Source organism: Trichosurus vulpecula, chromosome 3, assembly GCF_011100635.1.
Source record: "Trichosurus vulpecula isolate mTriVul1 chromosome 3, mTriVul1.pri, whole genome shotgun sequence".
Lineage (NCBI taxonomy): Eukaryota > Metazoa > Chordata > Mammalia > Diprotodontia > Phalangeridae > Trichosurus > Trichosurus vulpecula.
Window position 1 is genome coordinate 348,713,045 of NC_050575.1, and position 14,473 is coordinate 348,727,517.

General features: G+C 36.5%; 1 protein-coding gene and 1 pseudogene across 1 annotated transcript in view; one reads left to right on the top strand and one right to left on the bottom strand.

Moving 5' to 3' along the window:
- The window catches only part of CAMKMT (calmodulin-lysine N-methyltransferase), a 536,340-nt gene that overhangs the window by 246,022 nt on the left and 275,845 nt on the right, over positions 1-14,473 (bottom strand).
- The window catches only part of LOC118841293, a 186,952-nt pseudogene that overhangs the window by 164,430 nt on the left and 8,049 nt on the right, over positions 1-14,473 (top strand).

A 14,473-nucleotide genomic window follows, 5' to 3' on the forward strand; every position in this document is an offset into this window, starting at 1 on the left:
TTGGATTTGACCTCCTGTGTCTAGAAGCCAGATATTCACCAGGATGACTGAAGATGGACCAGGATACAATGGGAGACCTTGGACTTTTTGAGCTAAGGTCCTTTTGAGTTCTCACTTTGAGTAAGGCAATACCCATTCACTGAATAGGCCTCTTTAAAAAGAGAGTTAAGGGATGGCCCAAATAGGGGACCCAGGTGGCCAGTTCCAGTTCGGTAACTCAGCTTGTCTTCTCCTCTCATCTCCTCCTCTTGTCTCCTCTCTTCTCCTCTCCTCTCATGGAGTATCATGGCTTACCTGAGAGTGTTCTGCCCAAAGGAACTTGGGGTTTACTGGCTAGACTTCTTTCTCAAAGACCATGCCTTAAACCCAATTCACTCTGGATCTCATGAATTGGACAACAATAGGTCCCTGACCAAGTACCACGTAATGGTTATTTTTTTGGGCTCTCCTGGCTTAGGAGTAAATGTAAATAGTAACTGTTTCTCTTTTGGCCAGCAACCCTGAAGGGCTTCCCCTCCAAGTTTAGATTTTTTTTTTATTAAGGGAGCCATCCCTTGACTCACTTCTTAAAGAGATTTACTCACTGAATGGGCATTGCCTCATTCAAAGTGAGAACTCAAAAAGAACTTAGCTTAAAAAGGCAAAGGTCTCCCACTGTATCCTGGGCCATCTCCAGTCATCTTGATCTATATCAGGCCATCAGCCTCAGATGGCTCTGGAGGAGAAAGCAGGGCTGGTGACTTTGCACAGCCCTCCCTTCCTCAAATCCAATTCAGTTGCAAGTCCTGTCATCATCTCCCTGATGTCATGGTCCTCTTCGAGAATGAAGGATGAACCACAAGCTAAAGTAAAACCCCATGTCTTTTAAAAAGCATACTTTTTGTAGTCTATGTCATTAGGCAAATTGAACTTTCTTATCATTAAGACATCTCTTAAATCTTCTTATACATGTAGAAAATAGACAAGATTTGAAATCTCGGCCTTAGTCTTCAGAACAAGATGATCTGGTCACTCTAGGGTAGTCAAGAAACAAAAGAGAGATCTCCCTTAAACAATTTCTTCTGTTCTATTGAGCCTAGTCACCTAAGCCCTTGGCATGTTGAGAAGCTAAGAAAACCTGATTATTACCACTAAGTAATTTCTAAGCCAAGGTAATAGAAGTCTGCTAAAAAGCACATTAAGATCAATATAATGAGAAATACTTTTATTGGAGAAGGGTTATTTAACATCTGCATAATATTTTTGCTATCACAACAATCTACTGGTGACCTTCTTAACACATTGCCCACAAATGTGGCGTTTAGAATACAAAAAGATCCATACTGTAGTGTCATACAGATGATTTTCAAAGTCACTTGTGGTCTATTTTTTTCTCTCTTTAAAAAGCATATTTGTGCTGAACACTTAAAAATAAAATAACTCTGATCAAGACTGAAGAGGTGGTAGGTGACAGGAAAAGAAAAGTGAGTAGTTTTGATCAAATGTTTCCACTGTTATTGTCATCATCAATAATAACAAACATTTATGGAGTTCTGGCAGCAAAACGGTTACAGGTCACCTTACTTCCTCTATACAAATTAATAGATATTTCCATTATCATGAGACACAGAGAATAACATTTTGGAAGTTTCACGAATGCAATTGTTTGAAAGAAGATAATAAATTTATCCCTCTAACACATTTAGTGTTGCCACAAGGATTTTTATCATCGTTCAGTCATAAATTAATTGCACAGTACGTTTATTCACCCATCATTCTCCCATAACAAGTTTGATCATGATTGCTATGTATTTCTCCATTTGGCACACTGGAATTTTATTCATTTAACAGTATTATTCATTAATCAGGCATTTATTAAATAGGGTTTAAAAGAACTCAATGAATCTGGTGCAGAGTGCATTAGATCTATCATCAGGATTATTTTTTCTATCAGATATTCATTTAAATGGATTGTATTCTGGGGAAAAGAATATTACTTATAAGACGGATATTTTCCCCTAAATACACGCATGATGATTTTACTAAATATCTGACATGGGAGTAATCCAGTTAAAAAAGAAAAAATTACCTTTGTAGAATCTCCATGAATTTGGTACTTGTAGTAAAAATCCATCTAAATTAATATCTGATAAAAAGAATAATCCTAGTTAAGGAATAAAAGCCCTTTGTACCAAATGGCAGCTTATAAAAAACATGGTAGCCAGCAAATGAAAAAAGAAATGAGTACAGATAAACCCTGGCAATTGTTTCAGTCACCAGATCCATATTATCATTTACTTGAAGGAGTGCTAAGTAATTGGGATACCCAAACTGTACCCAGGTATACTTATACAATATTCTTGTGTCCCTTTGCAAAAGACAGAACATATGGTTGCAACAAAAGGGATTTTCTTTGGGTGCTGTGGAAGTTTTTACTGAATTTGAAGATAACAGAGTAAAGTTAAATAAGAAAAAAAAAAGATGGTGGGACCAACCCTTTAACAACACTAAGTAACCCCAACTTGTATCATCATCAACAAGAAGAGATGAGGGAAAAAGTGGAAGGGGTTCAAGAGAAAATAGTGAAGAAAGAAGAAAAAGAGAGCAGGCAGGGAGAGTCACAGAATCTTTAAATCTTAGAGAGGTATCATAGAAAGGAATCTTAGAAAGCCATCATGGATTTAAGAGAGAATGTATTGGAAAAAAATAGAAATACCATCTTTGGATTGTTTCAGGCACAGAGATATAGCATGGTGGATTTATGGCCTCAAAGAGAGGCACAATATAATGTCATCTACAAACAAGAGCAACTAGAGGACCTCATTATCTGTTTAGGATTTGCCATTTATTTGAACTTTCCCAAGTCAGTAGTAAACACCTTTGGTGTGTATAGTCCTCCTGATTTTATGCCTCTTTTAATATTTGTAGAGTATTCATTTAACTAAATTGCACTTGCAAATATCAAGGAAACTTATGTAATTTTAATATTTGCATGGGAGAAACCTTTTTGGAGCTATTAAAGCTGTTATTTTATTCTACTGAGTCAAGTGCTTTTTAAAAAATTATTATCATAAAACAATAAACACACCAGGAACTCTCATTCTCGATACCTCTCAGTTATTTATGCTACTATAAATATATGATCTGCTGCAAAGAATGTGATCAAAATGTGGTTAAAAGCTCCTGTTCCTTTATTATGCTTTCAAAGATAGGAGTACAGATCATTCTCACAATGATCTACAGAGCACAGATGATCCAGAGTGTGTCGTATTGCTATTCAATGTATATGAATATACTAGGAGGAAGTTCTCTAGCACACTAGGTTCATCCTGTATGGAAAATATATAGAATGGCATCAATACGGATAGAAGATAATGAGACCCTATGGAGTAGGTCAGTGGAGGAAGCAACTGACACTGATGAAATCAGTGGTGTACATATTGAATAAAGGGATAGGACTGATTACAGCTCATTCCCTACTCCCCCATCAAATACTGATGACATAATCAACTGGGTTAAGGATTTTGAAATTAAGACTTTTATATAAAATTAAAATGGGGTAGAGGAATACAAAGGAATTCTGAGGATAATTTTAAAATGATTATATTTTAATTACATTTATACATACATAGTTTGCTTAAATTACTTGTTCAAGTCATAACTTCTCCAGGTCCCAGTTTTTTATCCTTTAAAATAAGGAAGTATTATTATGTGTCATATACATATAATATATATGTAACTTTTCTACTCTAAATTTTGAAGTCTTGATCTTTAAAAATGCCCATCACAAAACATGCATATGTAACCTATACTATTCACATCTTAACTGTAGAATTTGACTAGGACACTGTCCACTCCCTGTTCTATACCCAGGAACATGGTTAAGATCCCATTCAATCCTAGGGAGCCTGGCCTCTAACGAGAAGGGCCAGGCTTCCTTTTCTCAAGTCTTCTCAAGTCTTCAGTTCATTGAACCTCTACCAAATTGGCCCAATAATGATTTCCTTAAATATTATGCTACAGCTTGCATCATCTTTGGAAACAGATTTAGTAGTGGGGTATCCGCATAAGAATGGGAATAAAGAAATGTACTCAATGTACACTATCAATCAAGTTCAGAGCAGGTGACATATTCTTCCACACACAAGAAATGCTAAACATTAACAGACTCACAAACATGCTACAACTGAACAGCATCTAATAATTTAGCTACTGTTACTAAACCTGGGAAGCTGATATTTAAACCTTATCGGCAGGACTGTAATAAAACAATTTTACATATCACCTTGGATCTGCACTGTACAAAAAAATACAAGTCTACTGGTAAAACATGCAGCCTTGTGCCAATCATTTTGTCTTTGGCTGTCCTCTATGATGAAAACCTTGCCATATGTTAGCTTGAACTCAATGAGACCCCAGGCCTCCATATCTCTTAAACTCATACGATTGCCTCTGACCCTGGATATAGGGTCTCAGAATACTCATCTACCTAAAATCAGGTAAGAATAAACGCAAAAGAGGCAACCTAAACCCAGGCTCAAGCTTGCCCCAGGCAGGACAGGTGCTTTCAATGCTATGTGCTTATGGCTGTATGGAGACAGAGATGAGAAGATAATAGCAAACTGCCATTACTCTTCCCACCCCTTCTCAGGCAGCAACATAAAACAGACCCTACTCAACCTGCAGCCAGAGAAAGAGAAGTGGAGAGGACCATCACTCCCCTTTGTACAACCCACTGACTCACCAGCTCTTCTGGCTCCATATCTAATATGAGGACTCGTCATCATTTCAAAGTCCATGTCCTTTAACCTTGAATCACACATGGCCAGAAGTGGGTATCAAAGGCAATTGGAACTAAAGACAGGAATTCTGAGAATATTTTGCTCCAATATATAATACAATATTTCAAGAAACTATACTAACAGCTTTTGAAAATCAAAACCATATGATTTGAAGTGGGTAAAATATCACAGATAAACAATTACTTTCAATTTAAATTTTCTCTAGCTGTAATTGTTATATGAATTTTAAAAATCACATAAATATATAATTTTTATTCAAAAGATAAGGTCTTCTAGAGTCAATATTTAGTATGGAGCTCACCTATCATGCATCAATCCATGCAAGATGAGAAATACTACTCCCTGTAAGATGTACAGAGATACCTTCTGAACTCTGGGAATAGGAAGTTGACCCATATTTCAATCATCATTGCTTTATTTCCAGAATTTCAATGTTATCTAAATCCATAGGCAAGGGTATCTGCAGCACCCAAAATGTCACTATTATTACTGCTGCTACCATTACTATTTGCTCTGACTACCAACTCTGGTCTAGCATCCATATTTCTGGTACTGTCAGAATTCTGGAGAGATGATGCTATGTAAGTCCTATAAGCCTAAGACAATGGATGGACTTAATTTCAATGAAGAATTCCATGGACAAAAGAAGCACTGGACAGTCCTCCTTCTGCCACCTACTTCTGATGCATCCTTCTCTTAACCTAAGTTTCTTTATCTATGAAATGAGGAAATAGAACTAGATTATCTTTTAGGGTCTCTTTCCACTAAAATTTTGGTATTCTGTGGACCCAGATCTGAACCAGCATTTGTCCAAGCATTTTGAGGTCTCAAGGATTTGGTAATCTTTACCTTGCACCTTGCACAACTGGCAACCTTCAGAAGCTCTGCCCCTAGAACACTGACATGTCCTGATGATACTTTCCTCCTTTTCCAGCCTGGCCACAGAAGGGTACTCTCAACTTCTCTGCTTGCTGCTACATCTACTTGTCTGACTCTGGCATGTTGCCTCCCCAAGAAAGATTAGAATACCAAAACCAAATACTTAGACACACACCTTCATTAATCCTGTTATTTTTCTTTAAAACATGAGAGGTAGTGAACAATGGAGTTCTTAAAATGTACTCTATTTCACCTGATCTTTTATTAAAACCCTCCTGTCATCCTGTGAATTCTTACATTATCTGCAAAGCAGAATAGACTCGAGAATAGAGAACAGGGTTCTTATGCTTATCGTAGAAAGCCTTAGACTTGCTTCCATCCTTCTACAACTTCTGCACATGATTTGCTATGGCTACTATTTTTTTAAATGATGTTAACATCATATTTTGCTGCTATGGTGAGGAGGGTTGCTTGATCCTTCTACCATCAACTAGAAGCCCCCACGGTGGCCTTGCGGTTCACAGGCCCTTAAGACTGCCCCAGTGTGAATCAAACAATAGCACAAGCAGGATCCAGCAGCCAGACTGAAAAGAAATTCCAAATTCTTCCCCAAAGGACTAATTGAACTTAGCAATTTGTTCTTTTTCATAAAAAAAATACTTGTGGTACCTTTTTATAATGAACAATAAGCTACCGTGTGGATTTCTGCAGAATTCTGGAACAAGGCCAGGGCAACAATAGCTCCTTTTCTTTAGGAATAAGACCCATATGTCAAAATTTATCTAGAAACTCAATTTGGCTTACTGCTTCATCATGCTAGGAGAATAACTACAAAATTATATTACTGTTCATTATGTCCAAGGGGATCCCAATTTATTATGTTTCACGCCCGTGCAGTATAGTAGCCTAGGCAATGGCTACCACTGTATGGAGATGTGCCAGACTTGTAATAGTTTTGAGTGGATCATTATACTATACTTGCTTTTTGCAAATATTTAATTGACATGAAATCTTCTACAGCTGGTAGAGATAATTCATGCCCATAAATCTCCTTTCAGACCCTTCTAATTTACTATAGATACATGCACACACATAAAAAATCTTTTCATATCATAAAACAATGCCGCATGACAAAGGATAAATAATTTTAATAACACACACACACACACACATTCACCTGTGTATGGAAACAAAATCAATGCCAGAATAGCAATTGATACAAGTCTTTCTGGTTTGTTACTTTTTTAGTTTTTCTTTTAAAAGTATTAAAATATCAGTACCTGTGGCAAGCTACCATTTCCAGCTAAAAATGAGACTATAATGAAACCCCTTAGCATTATCTTAATTCCTTAATTTACAGGGTCAATAGACAACGTGCAAATACAACCTTAGGCAGCAAGAAATGAGGTGATTACTTTTCTTAAAAGAAGAGTTTTAGTCTCACTTCTGGGATTTCTTCATCTTCTTTATTAATAAAAGTATATTTGGAGAAAATCGGTCTGGATAGTCTAAGACATGACATTCTTATTGGTGTTGATGATGACGTAGTTGCTGTAATTGTTTGTCCTTTATTCTTGAAAAGGACCAATGACATCAAGAGGGTGATGTCTTGACTTGCACATGATTTGGATTCAAGTGAGGCAGAAGTTGCACAAAGTCATCAGCCTCACTCTCTCCTCCAGAGTCATTGAAGTTCAGTGGCAAGACGAGTCAAGATGACAGAATGATGGTCTGGGATGCCCTGGGTAACCTTAGCCTTTCTAATTTAAGGTCTTTCCCAGGTCTCAGTTTGTCTGAGGCAATGCCTATTCGATGACTAAAAACTGACCCAAAAGATGGTCTGATTTATCATCACAAAAATATCATTGTGGGAGTGGAAAACTCTCAAAGTTTCTGGCCAGAAAAGAAAACTGTTGCTATTTATACTTATTCTAAGACATCCCAACCTAAACAATGAGCCACAAAGGCTTGGGCTGGGGTTATTATTGGCCATTCAATGAAAGCCAGAATGATTTGGGTTTAAAGGCATAGTCAAATAGCTTTATTTGAAACACAATGGACTTTTTTAAGCCTGTTTTTCCAGAGCTATATTTCAAGAAATCATAAATGAAAATTACACAGGACAAAAGGTAAATTATCCCAGCTTTTTGAAAAAAAAAACTGTAGCTCAGAACTCCCAAAGTCAAGAGATCCATCAGCCTCAGCCTCAGCCTCCCTAGGAGCAGGGACTATAAGTATATACCACCATGGCTGGCAATCACTTACACAAGTTCTAAACTTACATGATGAAGCCTCCACTGAGTAGTGGGAATGAAGTTTTAAAAACCAAGAACTGTAAGCCACTGAAATAATTCTCCTCTTCTTAAGTCAGGTATACTCAGGTTTTATCCCTGATTCATGGAGCAAAGGCAATGGGCATCATAGCACAAGTTATTATCATGCCTAAGAGTAAACTAGAGGATGAAATACATATGGTTAAGTAAAGATCCTAAAAGATGACTTCAGTAACCTCCTCAGAAGGTTATTGGGTTTGCACAAATATACCCTCTTGCATATCAGGACCTTTGCTGCCAGGGCTGCATGCAGGGATTTTGTATTAATGGTTCTCATAAACAGTTATGGAACACATAAGAATGTATCACATAGATCTGAACTGCTAGTAGAAAATTGCAAAGCTTGTTTCACAGATCTCCAGTTCTCCATGAAATAAAATGTCCAGTTTTCCAATACTAACATTTTACTATTATTCTTGTATGTCAGCAAGATTTGGAACTTCACTTCCTCTGAAGAACTAAAGATGAGTATTACACAGAGAAAAAAAAGAAGGGTGCATGGTGAATGAGATCAGGCTATAACATATAACCAAGGAGGAATTCCAGAAAAGAACACGTGTAAAAGATTGATGTTAGTAAGTAATTGTATGATCTATTCTAAGGGGGTATTCTAGAATCAATTTTTCAATAGATGATTTGTGACTACTTAGAAAATATAAGTGATCACAATGAATCAGAACAAGATATGATAAACTATATTTACTTCTCAAATAAGATTATGAGGCCACTAGATAGGTGGAAATTACATCAATAAAACCTAGATCTTGGCAAGGTTTTTAACAAAACCTAGACAAGATAGAACAACGTGGAATGTATGAAAATAGTACAATTCGTTAGATTTATATTTATTAAGAATAATGATAAATAAAATTGACTATACTTATATAGCATGATAAGGTTTGCAATATACTCTACATAGGCTATCTCACTTGATCCTCACAATACTTAGCATAATCACCATAGCTGAAGACTTTTGTTTAATGTAAATTTTGAAGGAGGTCTCTATAAGTATGAAATGAGCTTCTGTTTTGGGCCATATTCTGGCCCAACTTAGAAAAGACTTAAAGATGACAGAAGGTGTATCAAATATGCAGATACATAAAGGCTAGGGAAAGTAAAAGGAAGAAAGGGAGACGAAAAAGAATTTATTAAGCACTTACTATATGCCAAGCACTTTCTCAGTACTTATAAAAATATGATCTCATTTAATCTCCATATCAACCCTGTGAGGCAGAAGCTATTATTATCCCCATCTCATATATGAGGCAACTGAGGTAGATGAGGTTAAGTGAATTGTCCAGGGTTATCTAGCTAGTAAGTGTCTGAAGCCAGATTTGAATTCAGGTCCTCCTGACTCCAGACCCAGTCGTCTACTCCCTATACCACCTAGCTGATGGTGGAATAGTTAACATAACAAATAATAGAATCAAGACTTAAATAAATAAACCTAGGGGTGGAGACAAGATGGTAGAGCAGAGGCAGTAACCAAGCCAAACTCTTCCAACATTCTCCTCCAAACAACTTTAGAATAGTGGGTCAAATTGAATTCTGGAGTGGCATAGTAAACAAATGACCTTGGTCAGACATATTCTCACCTAAGATAACTTAGGAGGCGAGAAGAAATAATTTGTCACACCAGGGTGGGGCCTGCTTGGAGAACACACTGCAGTTTTCAGAGCTCTCACCCTAGAGGTGGCAAAAGGATTTGATAACAGGTCAGAAAGAGATTATAGGGGACACTGAGCTGGCACTGGGCATAGGACCAGGTACTATTTGGAAACTCCACTACCCATATGCAGTTCTGGGTCACAGTTCCAGGTTAGAGAGAAGCACTTGCAGCTGGGTAAAAATGAGCAGGAGAAGTGGTCACAGGGCAGAGAGGAGCACTAATGCTTGTGGTCACAAATAAGGGAGCAGGGGCCCTGATTGCAGTTCCAAGGTCAAGAAGAGCTCTAGTGCTTGTGGCTATAGGGGAAAAGGGGCCCTTTCTGGGTAAGGGAGCTCAGAACAAGAGAGCAGTGATCACACCTCTTCCAGATCACACCACCATGGAAGCACTGAAAACTTACAGGGCCCCAGACTATATTTGAAAACAAGAACATAAAAAAGCCTGCAGTTTAGAACACTGCCTCCCCAACCCCAGGTGAGCAGATCTCAACTCTCTCAGTCAAGAAAGAGTCAAGAAAAATGAGAAAACAACAACAAAAAAGAACCAAAAAATAAAAAGCTACTATGGTGGAAGAGAAATCAAGGCAAACTCAGAAGAAGACAACAACACGAAAACAGCTAAAAGTAAAGCCTCAAAGGAAAAAAAAACATAAACTGGACAAAAGTCCAACAAGAATTCCTGGAACAGTTAAAGAGATAAGAGTGGTAGAAGAAAAACTGGGGGAAGAAATGAGAGTGATGCAAGAAAATTATAAGAAGAGAATTAACAGCTATGTAAATGAGGCACAAAAATACCAAAGAAAATAACACCTTAGAAAATAAAATTGGACAATGGTAAAAGAAACACAAAAATTCACTGAATAAAAGAACTCTTTAAAAAGCAAAATAGGCCAAATGGAAAAAGAGGTACAGAAGCTCACTAAAGAAAATAATTAATTAAAAATTAGAATTGGGCAAAGGGAACCTAATGATTCTTTGAGACATCAAGAAACAACAAAGCAAAGTCAAAAGAAAGGGAAAAAGGAGAATATGTGAAATATCTCTTTGGAAAAACAACTGAAACAGAAAATAGATTGAGGAGAGAGCATTTAAGAATTATTGGATTACCTGAAATCTATGATCAAAGAAAGAACTTAGACACCATACTGCAAGAAATTATAAAATAAAACTGCACAGATAACTTAGAACCAGAGAATAAAATAGAATTTGAAAGAATCCACCAATCCTCACATTGGAATTGGTTCAGAGGGAAGTATACACACACACATACACACACACACACACACACACACACACAAATACACACACACACACTCACTCATTTGGGTATAGAAATCTATCTTACTCAAGAAGTACAAATGGAAGAGGACAAGAGAAAGGAGGGGGTAATATAAGGGAGATTGGATCAAAAGAGGTAGCGGTCAGAAAAAAAAACACAAACTTTTGAGGAAGGACAGAGTAAAATGAGAAAAGAAATGATAAGTGAAGAAAATAGGATGGAGGGAAATACACAGTAATCATAACTGTGAAATGGATAGTAGAATGGATTAGAAATCAGAATCCAACAATGTGGTTTTTACAAGAAACACATTTAAAACAGAAAGACACACATAGAATTATATTAAGGGGTGAGAGAAAAATCTATTACACTTTGGCTGAAGTAAAAAAGAAGAGCAAGTGTAGCAATCACAATCTCAAACAAAGCAGAAATGAAAATAGACCCAATTAAAAGAGAAAATCAGGAAAACTACATTTTGCTAAAAGACACTATAGATAGATTAGAAGTGAAGCAATGATGACCATTATCACTATATACTCAATATTGTACTAGAAATGGTAGCTATCGTAATAAGAGAAGAAAAAGCAATCAAATGAAGAAGAATAGGCAATGAGAAAACAAAGTCTTTGCAGACTGTATAATAGTAAACTTAAAGGACCATAAAAAATAAAAACTAGTTGAAACAATGAACAACTCAAGCAATGTTGCAGGATATAAAATAAATACAGATAAATCATCAGCATTTCTATATATTACTAACAAAGTCCAGCAGCAAGAGATAGAAAGAGAAATTACACATAAAATAACTGTAGACAATATAAAATATTTCAGAGTCTGCCTGCAAATCCAGGAACTATATGAACACAATTACAAAATACTTTTCACAAAAAATAAAGTCAGTTCTAAGCAATTGGAAAAACATTGATTTCTCATGGGTAGGCTGAGTCAATATAATAAAAATGACAATTCTACCTAAATTAATTTACTTAGTCAATGTCATGTCAATCAAATTACCCAAAAATTATTTTATAGAGCTAGAAAAAATAACAAAATTCATCTAAAAGAATGAAAAGTCAAGAATATCAAGGGAATCAATGAAGAAAAAATGTGAAGAAAGGCAAACTATACTACAAAGCAATAAATCATCAAACAATCTGGTAAAGGCCAAGAAACAGAATGGTGGATCAGTAGAATAGATTAGCACACAATACACAGTAGTAAGAGTCATAGTAATCTAGTATTTGAAATAGCCCCAAAATCCCAGCTTTGGGGGCAAGAACTCACTATTTGACAAAAATTTCTTGCAAAACTGGAAGACGGTCTGGGAGAAATTAGGCATAGACCAATACATCACACCTTAGGTCAGTCTCCCTGGGGTGAAAGGGGAGTGCAGTCCAGCACAGGCTATGCCAGCACAGGCTATGCTCAGCAAGCCAGCAGCAGGCCTTATGGACAACTGAACTGGGCACAGTTTTCTAGAGTTTTCAGCTCACAAATGGTAAATGGAAAGGACAATTGCTCAAAAGGAGATTACAAGGGATTCTTTCCTGGTACTGGGAGTAGGATTTTGCTGCATTGCCCATAGACTGTTCTGGGTTGCAGTCCCAGAGCTAGGAGGAGTACTAGCAGGAGCAAGGTCCAGGGTGGAAAAGAGTGCTTGTGATCACTCACAGACCAGAGCACAGTCCAGGAAAGTAGTGACCAAACCACTTCTTAGATCATAACACCTTAGAAGAACCGAGAGCTTGCAGACCCAACCCTCCCCACCCCCACCAGAGCTTGCGCTGAAAAGACAAAAAAAAAAAATCAAAGTAGCTACATGCAAAACCTCAAAGAAAAATGTGAATTGGTCTCAGACCCCGGAAGAGCTCAAAAAGGATTTTAAAAATCAAATAAGTAAAATAAATGATAATGATGCAAGAAAATCATGGTGGGGAAAGAGTGAACAGTTTGTAAAGGAAGCACAAAAAATACTAAAGAAAATAACACCTTAAAAAACAGAACAGGCCCAAAGGTAAAAGAGGCATAAAAATCCATTGAAGAGAACTCCTTAAGAAGTAGAATTGACCAAATGAAAAAAGATATACAAAAATTCACTGAAGAGAAGAACTCCTTAAAAAGTTGTTGTTCAATCACGTCCAACTCTTTGTAACTCCATATGGAGTTTCTTTGGCAGAGATGCTGGGGTGGTTTGCAATTTCCTTCTCCAGCTCATTTTACAGACAAGGAACTGAGACAAACAGGGTTAAGTCACTTGCCCAGGGTCACACAGCTAGTAAGTGTCTGAGGCCAGATTTGAACTCATGAAAATGAGTCTTCTTGACAACAGGCTCAGCATCCCATCCACTGTGCCACCTAGCTGCACAAATGAAAAAAAGGAGGATCAAAAGCTCACTTAAGAGAATAATTCCTTAAAAATCAGAATTGGGAAGGTGGAAGCTAGAGACATCAAGAAACAATAAAACAAAGTCAAAAGAATAAAAAAAAGAAAATGTGAAATATCTCATTGGAAAAACAACTGACCTGGAAAATAGACCAAGAAGAGATAACTTAAGAAGTATTAGACTAAGTGAAATCCATGATCAAAAGAAGAGCTTAGACATCATATTTCAAGAAATTATCAAGGAAAAAAGCCCTGATATCCTAGAACCAACAAAAAATGTTTAAAAAATTTATATGTAATTAGAAAAAAATTAAAATTTTAAAAAACATGTTTTTAAAAGAAACACATTTAACTAAACAGAGGAACAGGAGGGCAAGGGGATAAGAGAGGAGCAATATGAGGGAGTGTTGTTAAGGGAGGGATTAGTCTTAAGCAAAACAAACTCTAAAAATGTGCAAAAATATTTATAGCAGCTCTTTCTGCAGTGGTACAGAATTAAAACAATGTAATGACCAATGAGAGAACTCATGATAAAGCCCTTACCTCCCTCTTCTTGATAGAGAAGTAAAGGAATCAGAGTAAACAATGAAACTTTTTTGGGGGGGAGGAAACCAAACCAACGAAGAGATTTATTTTACTTGACCATATGTTTGTAACAGAAATTTTGTTTTTCTTTCTTTATCAGGTGGGGAATGGGTGTAGGAGGGAGAATAGAGTTTTACTTAATGGAAAAAATAAATTTTATTTTTGAAAAAAGACCATGAACTCCCATTGAATTGACATTTCCAGGCAAAAGAATGACAATGAACCATCTATTGTTTTTGTGTGAATAACAGCACTTTTCTCCAGGAACTGCTAGAGAAGTATATCTAAATAAAAGTTTCTGAACAGTTCAAAGGAAAGAATGTTTATTGTATTGAATTGATTATTTTTATTTTTCTCCATTGCATATTTATATCAGTAATGAAATCAAAGGACTCTTTACATTGGGAAGAGGTAGGATCTGATGATCTCTATGGTCCTTTCAGAATTCTAAGATTCTATTTGTAGTGAGATATAATTAGAATGATATATCACTTCATTGTGCCTTTAATCATAAAGTTGGTTAGCTTTAGCAGCTCCAGGTTTTTGAAAAAGTATCCGATGCAGA